The 14136-nt window shown below is 41.4% G+C and overlaps 1 protein-coding gene across 2 annotated transcripts in view; it reads right to left on the bottom strand.

Annotated features, from left to right (window-relative positions):
* The window catches only part of mtmr4 (myotubularin related protein 4), a 176186-nt gene that overhangs the window by 161517 nt on the left and 533 nt on the right, over nucleotides 1-14136 (bottom strand). The window lies entirely within an intron of this gene.

Raw genomic sequence — 14136 nt, 5'->3', positions numbered from 1 at the left:
TGCACCTTCTTCACAACTTGCATGTATACAGTATCATTAATCATAGAATCCCTAGAGTGCAGAAGGAAGCCATTTGGCTCAGCGAGTCTTCAACTCTCTGACAGAGTATCTAGGCCTATCCCCCCCACCCTATCTCCATGACCCTGCACATTTACCACGGCTAATCCACCTAACCTACATATCTTTAGACGCTAAGGGGCAATTTACCATGGCGTATCCACCTAACCTGCACATCTTTGGACTGTGGGAGGAAATCAGGGCACCCGGACGAAACACATGCAGACACGGGGAGAACATGTAAAATCCACACTGTCACCTAAGTCCGGAATCAAACCCGGGTCCCTGGCTATGAAATTTAGGAAAATATTCCAAGACACTTCATAAAAGCTTAAACAGGCAAAAGGTGACCTGGTAGAGATATTAAAGTGCCAATAGAGGCAGTGCAGGGAAAAGCTATAAGATCAATTTCCTGTGATAAAGGTCTGCATTATGAAAGACTGTACAAACTCTGGTCCCATGGCCTGGAACTGAGAAGTCTTAAAGATGATCTTAAAGAGGAACGCAAGATAGTAAAACGTACAATGTTACTTGTAAGAGTAGAGAAAGATAAAATATTATGACTGACAAATAAATTCTTCTTCACATGGAGAGTGCTGAACATATAGAACATGCTCCCTAAAGAATAGGCTATTCCAGAGAAAGAATTGGAAGCCACAATGGGGTTAGGGAAGGGATACTGTTGGGACACTTCTGCAAGGGTAAATTTAGATAGCCAAATGGCCTCCACCAGCAGTAAAATTGTCCACACGGAATCTGACTCCAATATTCCCTATTAGGAAAAGTGTAACAATCATCACCAAAGAAATAAAAGAATGAAAGGAGAGAAGATAAAAACATTTGTAATTAAAGGCAATCACATTGCCAAGAGCAACAGTACCAGCATGAATAAACATTCCAGTTTAAAATAAATCTTAGTTATACAGAAAATGAAATTGTCACTCTCACTAACTGAACATTGTTAGAGGAAAATAAAACTTGTTCCTAACCAATGACAGGATACTATTCACATGCTTGCTGAATTACCTCAGCATAAATTAACTCACTCATCAAATTACAGGAGGTTCTGGTCGATCCAGAATTCAGAATAATGACTACTTCTGAATTGCAACATGCAATTCTTTAACTAGTTATCATGTTTTAGGATTATTTGCAGGTTTCAAGTTGTGGTTCTTCTGCAATTCTTTTTAAAATTTGCACTCTTTCCTGAAGCATCAACTCTTACTGGGATATAGTTCTGAAAGTGATCAGGATGCTGTACCTCATTTGAGCAAACATTCTGCGATGTAGATTTGAATCTTGCCAATGAACGTCAACAGGATATTCAACAACAGATAACATAACCAAGTTTTATCCTGTCTTAATTTAATAATAAATGAGTGAACACACATTCATTTTTCTCAAGGATAAATTGAGTGAGAGCATTTAGGAGCCAGAGCCATGGATATTTTACCCTCTCTAGTTCACTATTGCCATGATCAGTTATTTCAAGAATTAAGCCGGGGATCAGTGGCTTACTGACTGACTTTTCTGTATGAGAACATTTAATATTCTGCACCATAACATTTAACTTGAACTGCACAAGACTTGAGAATATAACAATATAGTACAGCTATACCACTGGCATCGGTCCGGCAATGTGAAAAAAATACCTAGCTTTCCAAAAAGCAGGACAATTACAACCTGATCAACTATTGCCTCATCAGTTAACCCTTGATCATCAGCAAAGTGATGGAAAGCGTCATCAACAGTGCTATCAAGCAGCACGTGCTGTGCAATAACCTGCCCACTGATGCTCAGTTTGAGTTCTGCTGGGATCACTCAGCTCCTGATCTCATTACAGCCTTGGTTCAAACATGGACAGGAGAGCAGAACTCCAGAGGTGAAGTGAGAGTAACACCCCAGCAAGTCAGCGTTTGACTGAGTTTGGTGTCAAGGAGCCCTATCAAAACTGGAGTCAATGGGAATCAGGAGGAAACCCTCCAAAGGAGTCATATCTGGCATAAAGGACGATGACTGTCATTGTTGAAGGTCAATCATCTCAGTTCCAGAATATCACTGGAGGAGCTCCTCAGGATAGTGTCCTAGGCCCAACCATCTTCAGCTGCTTCATCAATGACCATCCTTCCATCATAAGGTCAGAAGTGGCATCTTGACTGATGATTGCACCATTTTCAGCACCATTCACATCTGCCCAAATGCAGCAAGACTTGGACAATATCCGGACTTGGCCTGACAAGTGGCAAGTAATACCCATACCACACAAGTAACAGGAAATGACCATGTCCAATAAGAGAATCTATTCAATAGTATCCATCGTCAAATCCCCCACTATCAATATTCTGGAGGCGGGGGGGGGGGGGGGGGGGGGGGGTTTAACCATTAACCAGGAACTGAACTGGACCAGCCATATAAATATAATGGCTACAACAGCAAGTCAGAGGCTAGGAATCCTGCAGTGCGTAACTCACCTCCTGACTCCCCAAAGCCTGTCCACCATCTGCAAGGCACACGTACGGAGTGCAATGGAATATTCTTCACTTGCCTGTATGAGTGCAGCTCCGACAACATTCATGAAGCTTGACACCATTCAGGACAAAGCAGCCCGACTGACTGGCACCTCATCCACAAACATTCACTCCCTCCGCCACCGATATACAGCAGCAATAGTGTGTACCGCAGGAACTCACTAAGTCTCCTTAGGCCACACCTTCCAAACCCATAGTGGCTACCATTTAAAAGGAGAAGGATAGCAGACACATGGGAACACCATCAGCTACAAGTTCCCTACAAGCCATACGCCATCCTGACCTGGAAATAAATCACTGTTTCTTCTCTGTTGCTGATTCAAAATCATGGAACTCCCTTCCTAACAGCACTGTTATACCCATACCACATGGACGCAGCAGTTCAAAAAGACAGCACACTACTACTTTCTCAAAAGTAATTTGAGATAGGCAATAATTGCTGGCCCAGCCAGCGACGCCCGGGTCCCATGAATGAATAATTTAAAAACATAGCCTCCCCCTTGGCAGAAACATACAAGTTACTAATGAGCAAACAATGACAAATTCACTAGAGGATATTCAGGCACTGCACGTTTGAATGAGGAGATGCCTGCAACTACAAAGTCTAAAAATATCCTAGAGTCCAGAAATCACAGAATGACCCCAACCGCCCATTCAGATTAGAGGCATAAAAGGAGCCTGAAGTGATCATCATGCTATTACACTTTTATTTACTCTTCTAATCTTCTCAGACCACCCAATTTCAGCAGTTCAGCTTCTTCCAAGTCACTTGTCTAAGAAATCAGGCCATTAGTAACTCTCTCTTTCTGATTCAGTTATTGCCATATCAGCATAACTACAATTGGACACACAATGCAATGTGAAATTGCATGCTCAAAAACATTCAGTCCTAATATTAGTTTGACCTCTGCCCTGATTGCTAGTTCATTCTGGTTAATGTGCAAACTGTAAATCAAGTAAGGGATGCAAATAGATAAATTAATTATCCACTTGTTTGATTCCTATTCTGTATCATTTTCTATGGGTTATGTAAAGAAACATCAGCTGTGATTCCTGCTCTGATTCAATAACCCTTACTGGAAATACATTTATGATCTTTGGACAAGGACAGGATCAGGCTTAACTATGATCCTTCCCCCAGTCAGGGTGCTGGTCTAAATTCACTGGCTCACATACGAACAACAATGACTTAGGAAAATTTTCAAAGGGCATTCGGTGCCTGAAACTACAGCACAGCAACAAGTTACAGCAGAGAAGAAAGTGTGTGCAGAGGTTGAATTAATGTGACTATAGTTAGGGTATAGTTCATATAATTCCACAGAAGCCACCGGCCCTGTTGGTTCCGTGCTCAAAAAGCTATTCTTTTTTCATGTGGAAGTCTGAAGAGCGAGTACTATAGGTTTCTCCATTGTGGAGAGCATCAGACTGGATCACAGTCTTGTCTCCATCTAAGATCCACATGCACCTTTCAAGCAAAGGATCTTAGATTATGATCAGGTTCAAGGACCCAAACAGTCTTTTCCCCATGCTAATTATTGACACTGATATCAGTAATACTCCAACTAAATGATCAGGAAACAGAACAAGAGTCTAGTGATCTGAATGATTGTTACACCCTTTGTGCAGCTCATCAGGAAAATTGGGACAAGTCCAAAGGATCACCATCAACTTCTAGAAGATAGCCTGTTACTAGTATATAGCAAAAAAATACTTCAGTGATTACAGAAAAATTAAACTCAGGAATTTCGGGGTAGTGCAGGAGGCCATTCGGCCCATCGAGTCTGCACCGACTTTCTGACAGAGCATCTTACCCAGGTCCGCAACCCACATATTTACTCTTCTAATCCCCCTGACCTACAAATCTAGAGACACTATGGAACAATTTAACATGGCCAATCCACCTAACCTGCACACCTTTAGACTGAAAGAGGAAGCCAGAGCACCTGGAGGAAACCCACGCAGACATGGGTAAAACGTGCAAACTCCACACAGACAGTCACCCAAGGATGGGAATCGAACCCAAGTCCCTGACACAGAGGCAGCAGTGCTAACCACCATGCCATCCTATACACCCCAGTTTCAAACAGTCTGGAAGAAATAATTCACGTTGTTCAAAGTTGGAATTTCTTCAGTTTTAGCAGGAAACAGCCCTGAGCCTTAGGTTAATCCTTCCAGTTTCTGTGGGTTAATTTTTAATGGCAATATCAGTGAACTTTGCTTTATTGACATGTCTGATCGTTATGTTTACTTTAGCTGCAGTTATGCGCCAATAGTGTACACTCCTTTGTTTCCTCCCCTACTGAATGGCCAAATGCAATACCAGCTGATGCCAATATGCCCACACTGAATATTCTTGCAGATTTAAGTGGGTCACGTCATCATTGAGTAGTATAAGCTTTCTCCCTAGTTATCAGAAATATACACAAACCACACTATTCAAGCTTATGGTAGTAAAGCCTTCCGATCCAAATTTTCCCAAAATAAATCACTATAGCAATGAGTATAGTGACATGCATTAAAGTTCACTCAAAGGTCAATTACTTGGGCAAACCTTGCCAATCACTGACCTTTAAAGTATTAACATAAAGTCAATTAGATCATTTTAGATTATTTAAGATAGCATATCCAGTTTACACGAGCCTAGAGCAATTATACCATGTGATATCCTTCTTGCATTCAGGATTTACAGTAACTGCAGCATCAGATGATTACACTGATGAATATGGGGCTTATTGTGCTGCCATAGTCACGTATTAGTGGCGAGCCTTTCTGAAACATAGTAACGTACCATCTGAATATTAATGTTAATTGAAAGCTTTCTTGATAGCACAATTTCAAGGGTTAGCATATTTAGCTTGCGTATTACTACATTCTCTGTACATTTGGAGACTGGCAAAAGTGAATTCCACATTGGATTGTGGAATTGTGGCAATCTAATAATGATGTAATTTCCCATTCACTAGACGCAATACAGCTTCACAGCGAGGATATGAAACCTAGATTTGCAAATAATACTTCATTTTCCCTGATTGAAGGCTTTATAATAACCATTACTTCTCTTAGTTGAGTATGCATTTGTGCGGTGCCTCTCAACCAAGGATCTGAAGCCTCCTAGAAGTTCGAGAGGTTTGAAAGGATCCACCTTTTTTTCCAATTCATTCACGGAACATGGTCATCATTGGCTAGGCTGCATTTATTGCCCAACTCAAACAGCCCTCAAGAAAATGGTGGTCTCCCCTCTGTTTTGAGTTGCTGTAGACCACGCTGTGTAGGTACACCTACAGTGTTAGGAAGGGAGTTCCATGATTTTGTCACAACAATGAAGGAATGGTGATATAGTTCCAAGTCAGGATGGTGTGTGGCTCAGAGGGGAACGTGCAGATGGTGGTATTCCCATGCATCTGCTGCCCTTGTCCATCTAGGTGGCAGAAGTCTCAGGTTTGAAAGGTGATGTTGAAGGAGCCTTGGTGAGTTGCTGCAGCACATCTTGTAAATGGCACACACTGCTGCAACCATGCGCGAGTGATGGATAAAGTGACTATTGAAGGTGGTGGATGAGGTTCCAGTCATACAGGCTGCTGTGTCCTAGATGGTATCAAGCTTCTTGAGTATTTTTGGAGTTGTACCCATTCAGGCAAGTGGACAGTATTCCATCACACTTCTGACTTGTGCCTTGTTGATGGTGGGACAGGCTTTGGGGAGTCAGGAGGTGAACTACTCGCTACAGAAGACCCAGTCTCTGATTTGTTCTTGTAGCCAGTCTTTATGTGGCTGGTCCTGCTCAGTTATTGGTCAGTGTTAACCCCCAGGATGTCGATAGTGAGGAAGTCAGTGATGACCATTGAATATCAAGGGGAGATGGCCATTGCCTGAACTTGTGTAGCGTGAATATTACTTGCCACTTGTTAGCCCAATCCTCAGATTTGTCCTGCTTGTTGTATACAGGACATAGCTGGGCAATTTTTCATATTGTTGGGTAGATGCCAGTGGAACAACTTGGCTAGGGGTGCAGCAAGTTCTGGAGCACAAGTCTTCAATACTACTGCCGGAATATTGTCTGGGCCCGTAACCTTTGCAATATCCCGTGTTAACAGCCATATCCTGATATCACATGCAATTAATTAAATTGGTTGAAATCTGACATGTGATGCTGAGGTCCTCCTTAAAAGGCTGAAATGAATCATCCACATGACATTTGTGGTTGAAAATTGTTGCAAATGCTTCGGCCTTGTCTTCTACACTGATATGCTGGCCTCCCCCATCATTGAGGCTAGGGATATTTGTGAAACCTCCTCCTCCAGTAAGTTATTTAATTGTTCACCACCATTAACAACAGAATGTGACAGGACCTCAGAGCTTAGATCTGATCCAATGGTTGTGGAATAACTTAGTTCTGTCTATTGCTTGTTGTTTGGCATGCAAGCAGCCCTGTGTTGTAGCTTCACCAGGTTGACGTTTCATTTTTAGGTGTGCCTAGTGCTGCACCTGGCATGCCTTCCAGCACTCATTGAACCAGGATTGATCCCCTGGCTTGATGCTAATGGTATAGTGGCAGATATTCCAGACCATGAGGTTACAGATGGTGCTCAAGTAAAATTCTGCTACTGCTGATATTGAGTTGCTATTCGAAATTACTCCGATTTAGCTTGGTGGTAGTGCCACACATGATGGAGGGTATTCTCAATGTGAAAATGGAGCTTTGTCTCTACAAGGTGTGTGTGGTGGTTACTACTTACCGTCATGGACAGATGCATCTGCAGCAGGTAGGCTGGTGAGAATGAGATCAAGTATGTTTTTCCCTCATTGGTTCCCTCTCAAACTGGTGCAGACCCAATCTAGCATTATGCCCTTTAGGACTTGGCCAGCTCAGTGTGTAGTGGTGCTACTGAACAATTCTTGGTGATAAGACATTGAAGTCCCAGAGAATATTCTGCTCCTCTGCCAGCCTCTGCTTCCTCCAAGTGGTGTTCAATATGGAGGAGTTCCGATTCATTTGCTGAGGGGGTACTGTATCTGAATCAGCGAGAGGTTTCCTTGCCCACCTTTGACCTGATGCCATGAGATTCAAGGGGTCAGAAGTCGATGTTGAGGACTCTCAAGTAATCTCCCTTCCGACTGTGTACCACTGTGCAGCCCTCACCGCATCTGAGGGGTCTGTCCTACCGGCACACCTGGACATGGTGGGGATGGCATCTATGACATTGTCCGTAAGGTATGATTTGGCGAGTATGACAATGTCAGGTTGTTGCTCGACCAACCCGTGGGACAGCTCTCCAATTGTGGCAGAGATGTTAGCAAGGAGCACTTCACACATCATCAGGTCTGGATGTGCCATTATCGGTTCAATTAATACATTGATTTTGTTTTAGTTAATTCATGGGATATAGCACAGACACACCCCACCCCTCAGCTGATGAAGCCTTAATCTATGTTGGACACCAGCTGGAAGAAACATTGAGGATGGCAAAGTCTCAGATTATACTTTGGGTGGGGTACTTCACTGCCCATCAAGAAGAGTTTGGTAGTACCACAACAATGAGCTTTTCTTTATTCATTCATGGGATGTGCATCGGCAGCTAGGCCAGCATTTATTGCCCATCCCTAATTGCCTTTGAGAGGTGGTGAACCGCCTTCTTGAACTGCTGCAGTGTATATGCGGTGTAGGTACACCCACAATGCTGTTAGCTACAGAGTTCCTTACGGTGTTGTCCAGGACCAAATCATCTTCAGCCACTTTATCAATCATCTACCTTCCATCACAAGGTCAGAAGTGCATTTGTCCAATGATTTGTTCAGCACTATCCGCAACTCCTCAAATATTGAAGCAGTCCATGTCCGAATGCAGCAAGATTTGGACAGTATCCAGACTTAGGCTGACAAGTGTCAAGTAACATTCATGCCACACAAGTGTCAGGCATGGCCATTTCCAACAAGAGAAAATCTATCACCCTTTGACATTCAATGGCATTACCATCACTAACAACCTATCAATATCCTGGGTTTACCATTGATCAGAAACTGGACTGGACTAACCATATAAACACTGTGGCTACAAGAGGGATCAGAGGCTGGGATTCCTGCGGCGAGTAACTGACCTCCTGACTCCCCAAAACCTGTCCACCATCTACAAGGCGCAGGTCAGGAGTGTGATGGAATACTTTCCAGTTGCCTAGATGGGTGCAGTTCCAACAACACTCGAAGCTTGATACCATCCAGGACATAGCAGCCGACTTGATTGGCTCCCATTCCACAAACATTTGCTCCCTCCACCACCGACAGTGGCAACAGCGTGCATCACCCACAAGATACACTGCAAGAACTCATCAATGCTCTTTAGACACCATCAACTAGAAAGACAAGGGCAGCAGACAAACAGGAACACCACCACCCGGAAGTTCCCCACACCACCCTGACTTGGAAATATATCGCCATTCCTTCACTGCTGCTGGGTCAAAATCCCTCCCTAACAGCACTATGGGTGTATCTAGACAGCTCACCAACACCTTCTTGAAGGCAATTAGTGATGGGCAATAAATGCTAACCTTGCCAGTGACACCCACGTCCCACAAATGAAAATAAAGCTCTTGTAAATTGTGTTATCTTTATGAAGTTGTAAAGGTATAGTTGCGGTGAAGAAATAGTGTGAATGGACTCGTACTGCTTTTCTGCTGATATCTTTCCAACCTTTTTTGGCTCGTGTAATATAGTTCATTTTTCTTGTTTAATAAACTTTCTATTGTGTTAAAAGTACACCAGTAGACTCCTGTGAATGTCTATTCTGTGTTAAAGGTACTCTAGTAGACTCCTGTGAATGAGTTCAGTAACTGCTGCCCACGGTTTCGAAAATAAAATTAAAAGTTAGGATCGATCAAGCAAGGTTGCATTCTGGAATCTATCCAATAATATCAGCTATAATCATAAAGTGGAGTCTCATCCGGGATCGTAAGAAGGTGTGGGATCTCGTGTCATTAAAAATCCTCAAAGGACCAGTTCCGTGCAGATATTAGACATTGGAACAGAATTTGCTGTTAAGTATATTATACAGGTTGGTATTTAAAAATCGCTTTGATTGTTGCTAAGACTTTTCTGAAAGTACAAGATGTAAAAGATAAATTTGAAATCCTTGACTATGGCTAAATTGAGAGTTAGCAGAAAGGTCGAAATAAAAGGATTGCACAAGGACAACATGATCAAAGTAATCTCGTGTTTAGAAATCAGAGACGATACCTGAAATTGATGCAAAGCTAGAGTTAGCTAAAATTAAGTTGCAACTGAAATTGCTGGAGATAGAAAGAGACAAGAGAAAAACAGAAGCTTGAAATTGAAAAAGAAAAAATTGAATTGGAGGAAAAGAACAGTGATGAATTAGAAAAAAGAAAAGAGGCATGGAAATACGAAAACTTGAACTCCAGAGAGGTTAGCAAGGAAAGAAAAGAATAGGAAAGAAATAGCAAGCTTCAAAAAGAGGTGGGCGACACAGTGGTATAGTGGTTAGCACTGTTGCCTCATTATTCCTAGATCACCTATTGAAGGGGTAGGTTAGATTCTGAGTAATGATTTGGAGACATTAATGTGGTGACAAGTCTATTGCAGCAAGCATTTTGATTACATTAATCTTACAAACTCCTTAAAATTAATGTGGCCAAAAATGAGATCATTGCTGATAATGAGCAATTGAAAGATAACATGACCAGTGTAGAAAGGCAACTTTCACACATGGAAGTGGAGTTTGCCAATGAAAAATGAGAAAATAGTGAATGATTGAGCAGTCACAGAAGGAGAATACTTGACTGAGGACTTATTTAAATGTTTAAATGATAAATTTGATTCTACAAGTTTAACAAAGGCCCATCTTCAGTTAAAATCTCATGAACTTCAAGCATCAAAAGTCTCAAAGCAGCATCATAAATAATGCCTTGAACAACAGGAGGAATTGCCGGTGAATCAAACTAGTTGGTTAAGAACAGAATTTAAAACAAACCAACTAACTGTTAGAACTACATCACGGAACAATGAGATTTTTCAATCTTGATGCAAACGGGAGAAAACGAAAAAGGGAGATGCGTGGTATAGAGGAGTCAACATCCAGACACACTAATTTACAAGTGCTTGCCAGTGTTGATACACAAGATACAGCTGATGGAATCTAGGCAAGTGAACAGTATGCAGAAGACCATTCAAAACTTAGAGGAGTAGAATGAGATGGTTCACGAACTGTCTAAAAGAACTGGAAGTATTAAAATGATCTATAAAACTCCAGAAGGAGAAAGAGATTGATGTTGCTCGAAGAGAATTAAATAAAACCTCTGAAAAAGAGTAACATGACTCAAAATATGAACCCTGTTTCTCTCCCCAGAGGTGTTGCCAGACTTGCTGACCTTTTCCAGGATTTTCTGTTTTTATTTCAGATTACCTACATCTGCATTGTTTTGCTTTCATTTAAACAAAAATTGAAATGGGATTAGGAGAAACCACAAGGAACAAATATTCAAAGATTAAACCAAGCAGGAGTAAGAAACCCTTTTGTGGGAACATAAAAAACATCTCTTATAACATTCTTGAAACAGCTAAGAGATTTTGATCAGAGGAGAAATGCATTGTTAACACGTAAAATGCCATTTTGACCTTAAATTAAAATGAGAATTTACCACATCGGAGTTAGGAAAGTGAGCTGGAAGATGGTCAATAGCCAATGAAAATGGCGACTGCACTGTGAACTCAAATAAAACATTTGTTGCCAAGTTAAAGGCTGGGAATAAGAGAAAAAAGAAACAAGCACTGAGTTATGATAATTCTTAAGATATGTAAACTCTGCTATTCCTTGTTACATTTATTGACTTGGATTTGGTCAAACCTTTGTAATTGTACAATAAGACGTGTAGTTATGAAACAAGATGAAAGGTTTATTTGGATAATATGCGATAAGTTGTTAGAAGTTCTTGTAAAGGTTTAAAGCAATTGTGAAGAAACAAACGTTCACTGTAATGGAGCTTTCATTCTTTTGAGAGCAAAGTTGTGATGAACCCCGAAACAAAAGACAGAAAAAAAAAATTTATCTTTTAAAATCAGTAGTCGGAGGCTAGAAACACCAGTTCCTAGTGGGCTTTGAAGTTTCAATGTATGTGCCAACCGTAAACTGCATAAGCGCAGCCATTCTGTGTTCTTTTTAATCTTTGGGTCTTCTGGGCATGCATCGGCCGAATAATGGCCACACATGCAGGTTGCTGATTAGGCCATAAACCAGCCCAGCATACATGCATAGTTCTTTTTTTTATATAACTCGCCACTGGTCTTGTGCACCTGAAAAAAAGGAAAAGTGAAACTGCACAAAATTGGAGCTCAGGTGAAAGGGAGCACCAGAAGTTAGCCAAGGAGCAGGACACAGGGATGGGGTCAGGGAGAGGGTCTCAAACAAATAAGTCCTCAATCGGGGGGGGGGGAAGAGATCTGAAACAAGCCCTGTTAAGTTAAAAGTGAGTAGCGAAATTGACTCAAAATTAGAGAGAACACTGCTGCAGAGATCAGATTTAAGGTAAAGTGGGCTTAAGATAAGCAAGATGATCCAATGAGGCAGCCAAAGGTTGGTGATTCCACACCAGGGGTCTATAGAGCAGTGGTGTTATGCTTGGCAGAGCCAAATATTGTGTTTGGAAGGTAGAGCTTGAGTGTACGCAAAGATCCAGGGGAAAGAACATCAGAAAGAGTGATGGAAACTCTGGAGGTGGATTCTTGTTGAAGACGTCAGAGTGGCAATGATGTTTGAGAGAGAATTCCAAGCCAAGTTCTTCGAGCGTGGAAATTGGAAGCTTCGTGAGAAAGACAATTTCAGTGAGACCTCCAGGTGGCTTGGAGGTTGTTGAGAAATCAATGGAATCTGCTTTGCATCTATCATGCATTTTAGGGTGTGTGTCTCCGATCACAGTTCACTTATTAATGCATATATACCACATACTGCAGAGTATAAGATGGATATCATCATATTGTGTTATCTTGACAAAGTTGCATGCATCTGTAAAGGTATAGTTGGGGTGAAAAAAGTGTGAGATTTGACTCATTTACTGCTGTTTGTATCGAAATCTTTCCAACCCTTTTGTCTAACGTAATATAGTTCATTTTTTTATTTAATAAACATTTGTTGTGTGTGTTAAAAGTACACTAACATACTCCTGTGAATGTATTCAGTAACTGCCCTTCACAATTTAAAAATAAAAGTTTTGATATTTTGAGCCAGGCTACGCACTGGAATCTGCCTTGTCCAGTAGTATTCGCTCAACAAATGCTGATCAGCCCCAGCAGCACGTTTCACATCCAGTAAAACAAAACTAATACACAATTAATTATATAATCTGAATACAGAAAAATACTTGTATTACAGGAGGTCAGCGGAATTTTAATAACTTGGAATGCAGGACTCAGCACTTTGCAGACATTTTCTTTAATACTTATTAACTCTCAGATTTTACATATTCTTTTAATCATTGGGCTACATGTTGATTATAGAAGATAGATTACATTAAGTTACAAATATTAAAGTATTAACATATAATGCACATAGCCACAGGCCTTGCCCATCATGCATTAATCTTCAACACAAACCAATACTCTCAAATCCTGGTGACTATATAAATATTCCCAGCCTCTTACATAACGTAGTTGCATGGAGATATTAATAGGGCAGCCTTCAGGGCCCAACCATCTTTTGTACTACAACATTGACCTTCTCTTTGTTATCAGAAGCAAACTATTTGTTGATGATTGCACAGTGCTCAGCTCTATGAAGTCATCCACATCTTGCAGCATATAGAAACGCAGGCAATTAACATTTCTGTCATACAAGTGCCAGGCAATGCCCATCTGCAACAAGAGACATTCTCTACATTCAATGGCTACACAAACTTCAAGGCCTGATCATCAAAAGCTGGAGGTCACCACTGACCAGACACTCAATTGGATTTTCCAATTGGCTTCTTGATTTTCTGTAGGTGGGCTTCAATTTGCACACACACAAGTGAAATATCGTGCAGGGGTACGATGATTTCAGGATGCGTGCCCAATGTCTTCTCGCACAATTTTATTTCAGGTGTGTCGCTGAACTTTGTACGTTAAATCCTGGCCATAAATCAGGAGTCCAATAGAATAGTCTCCACTTGCTTAGATGGGTGCAGCAGCACCATATGCCACGAGAACAGAGGTTCATATTCTGCTTCAAGTGGCCAGCTTCACCATTCCCAAAGCCTCATTCACCACAGAGGCCTGAATTTTTCATTTGGGCTGTACCCAAACTCGGCACAGACAGGAGCAGATGTGGGTGGATTTGTACCATCTAGTACAAATCAGACTTCACCTTGGGTCTAAAAATTCACCAATGTTCCACTGATGTATTATCTACAGGAAATTGCCATGCTGCTTTGGCAGCATCCCTCACAGACCCAAGATCTCCACCACCTAGAAGCACGATGCACGAAAACCCCATCACACACCATCCGAGCTTTGACAGAATTATTATTTCTTCATTATCAACATTGGGTCAAAATCCTGAAACTCTGAGCAG

This window comes from Mustelus asterias, chromosome 12 (genome assembly GCF_964213995.1).
Source record: "Mustelus asterias chromosome 12, sMusAst1.hap1.1, whole genome shotgun sequence".
Taxonomy (NCBI): Eukaryota; Metazoa; Chordata; class Chondrichthyes; order Carcharhiniformes; family Triakidae; genus Mustelus; species Mustelus asterias.
This window is presented reverse-complemented; position numbering and strand designations above follow the sequence as displayed.